This window comes from Papilio polytes, unplaced genomic scaffold (assembly GCF_000836215.1).
Source record: "Papilio polytes unplaced genomic scaffold, Ppol_1.0 DF820956.1, whole genome shotgun sequence".
Classification (NCBI taxonomy): domain Eukaryota; kingdom Metazoa; phylum Arthropoda; class Insecta; order Lepidoptera; family Papilionidae; genus Papilio; species Papilio polytes.
The window spans coordinates 1,781,777-1,784,936 of NW_013528248.1; the positions used below are offsets into that span (position 1 = coordinate 1,781,777).

Sequence of the window (3,160 nt, forward strand, 5' to 3'; positions counted from 1 at the left end):
CCCTTATCCGACGGAGGAGGAGACGCACATAGAGAGGATATTGCCCCTCCCTATGCATTTCCTCCACCGCCAAATCCACTTCCCCTTCCCATCCTCTCCTTATAAGAAAAAGTTGGTAAAGAGAAAGGGACTTAAATTAGGCCTCCGGCACCACACTCATCAGAAGAAACGCGGAATTGCTTCCATTTCACGCCTGTCTTCTGTCTGGTCGTGGTATTACACCGGGCGTTTCGGCTCATTCGTGCTAAGATGCTAAAGCGGGCACTACCACTGTTACCTATATAAGGTACAAAACACACTTTAGTGCAAACGTAATGTGAAAAGTTTTAGCGAAATAGTAACTGCAGAAAAGATAGAAACAAAATCTCTTAAAATATCAAGTTATTTTTGCAATAGTAGTAAGTTAGCTTCCGCTCTCGGCGCGGTATTGACTCCCGATGCTGGAGGAAACAAACATACAGCGAGAGCTGACGCCGTCGCAGTTGTTTACCCAGGGGGCGCTGCAAACACACTCTGTAGTTAGCTATTTTAAACTTCTGCAATTATAAAAGGATCGGAAAATATATCACCGTATCTTTATAATATCAAAAACGATGTTACAAATGCTTATCAATAAAGAAAACGACTAGACATCCTCTTATAGTTACAATATTTCATGGTATATGTGTGTAAATGTTCTGTAAATGCCAACATTATAACATTTTTTTTTATCGCCACGTTTTTATAAAGGGAGGAGCAGTCAATAAGAGGCGGCTCGTCTTTTGATGTCTTAAAGAGTAATCTCCGAGTGATAGAATAAGGAAACAATTTCGTTGCTTCATGTTTTTGTTGCTTACCTTTTATGTTGTTTTGATTAATTCTCATCTGTGAGTCGTCAGAGGCGCGGGGAGGCGCGGGGCGGCGCGAGGCTCGCGGAGGCTCTCTCGCCTTTGTTCATTTAATGAAGAATTCCTGAAGACTATACCAATAAAGAATTGAAATTGACATTCTAGTATTGTAATTTGTTTGTTTGGAAATTTATGACAAATTTAATCAACGTGTCAATTGGCTACTTAAAATAATTCTTATTGCATTAACACATTAAGCGCTCTTAACTGCGATCCGAGTGGGGTTACTTAATCAAAATTCGCTATAAAAAATTTTGGCTCCCAGCAAATACTTTCTATCCGTTGTTTAAGCACTAAATGTCTTAAAAAGTAACAATTATACTTCATACAGAATGCTGTATGTGTAGCATTCAAAAGAATCTGTAACAATAACGATGTTTTTGAATGAAACATTGATATAATAGCCGTTTTCACAACGTTTAGGTCACAGAACAATGCCATCCTCCCCGCTCCCCTCCCGCAGCCCCCGCAGCCCCCGCAGCCGCGCGGGTCGCAGCGATGCGTTGTGCGATGCGCTCCTATCTGAAGTGCAGTATTCGAGCGCTCAGCAAATATGTATGCTATTCAATGTAAACAATATTTCATGAACAACTTTCAAACGCATCGCTGATTTCTTTCAACTATCTTCACTTCTGAGAACAAACACAAACTCTAACTTGTATAGTGAACTAATCGTAATTTAGTCTGTCTTTTTTTGCTGTAACTAAGTTCTGAATAATTATGAAATATTTTAAAATCCCAGGAAAACCAAGTGTCACTTTAGGTAAACATTATACAACGAAGTAATTTCAGAGTGTTGTCGCGAGGTGAGAATAATGATTAGTGTAATTTCCGACCCCGAGCCTCGCTCCGTGCTTTGTAGTCTCTCTTACCTTACATCGACTTTAGCTGGATTGTTGTGGTTTACACTTTCACTGCTTCATATTTCAAATTAATTTGAGGCAAAAATTGTTTTACCTTACCTGATTTAACTACTGAATTTTTAATCACCGTTCAAAGCAACAAAAGAATATTTGGTTGTTAACTTGTGATGCTTTCTATGAGCGAAGTAAAATAAATAAAATAAACAAAAGTAAAAATTGAAAAGGATTTTTAAAAGTTCACTTTTTATTATCTGTTGTTCTTGTTTATTTCAAGTCAAACGAGTTATGTAATAAAAAGTTAACTGAGACAAAGCACAGCAAATATAAAACTAACGCTCGCAGCAGTGTGTAAATATACATGTTTTGGTGCCGATGTGATAAAACCGTGCAAAATTTGTTGGCAAAATGGCACCATTTGGTGCTCGTCCAAGATTTTTAGGGAATCGCTAACGTTGCTCTGCTCCTCACTGCATACATACATCGCACTCTTGTCAACAAGATCCGACTTGATGATAAACTTCTACAGGGTCAGCAACGTACATATACCTAGAAAAACAGAGTACAAACAGACACATTTCAGTAATGTAAACATACATACACTAAAACAATATATTACAAAAGATATTAAGCTATAGTTGTATACGGAGTAAAACAACGTTACACAATGCATGCCACAGTCGTAGTGAGTGCAGTTTTTATAGCATTGTCCCGCGAACACGGTCAACCTGGCCACACATTGCCGCCGCCAGCCGCGCCGTAAACGATGCGTTTTGTCCGAAGCGGCTGAAAATTTGCCTGAAAAATAAATCGGTTTTGAAACTGCTTTGTGTTGTTGACAATGTTTTTATATTAGTCACATAGATAATTAAGAATGTTTATTAATTGAAATACGCTCTATGAAAACTAATGGTTATTGACTGAAACTCCAATAACGTCATTAAGGAACTAAGTAAAATCGCATATGAAAGTTACAAGTTACTGACTCTCGCTTTAGTTTAGTCACTTGTTATACACAAAGAAATTTATCGTAACTATCTAGTTATCTACTTTAACTAATCTGTGATAGAAAGTAGTATGTTGTATAACTTAATTTAAAGGACCACTCTCATCGACTCCGTGGCGCAACGGTAGCGCGTCTGACTCCAGATCAGAAGGTTGCGTGTTCAAATCACGTCGGGGTCAATGTGCACTTTTTTATTATAAAAAGCAGCAAAGAAAATACACTATTAGTTACTTATTTTTTTATTTTCAATCTCTCTTTGGTTATTGTATTCCAAACATGTGGATATTTTAAATGTATTAATTAAGCGGTTCATTCATTCTGTGTTTCGAGGTTGTACTACGCTTCTGGTTATCTCATTATCTAGTTTGCTACGACGTTATATTGGACGATGGATTAAAACAGTCAAA

At 37.6% G+C, this 3,160-nt stretch overlaps 1 non-coding gene across 1 annotated transcript; it reads left to right on the forward strand.

Annotated features, from left to right (window-relative positions):
- Positions 1-2,860: 2,860 nt before the first annotated feature.
- Positions 2,861-2,932, forward strand: Trnaw-cca. Its single transcript has one exon. It is a non-coding gene; the product is annotated as a tRNA-Trp (tRNA).
- Positions 2,933-3,160: the final 228 nt, after the last annotated feature.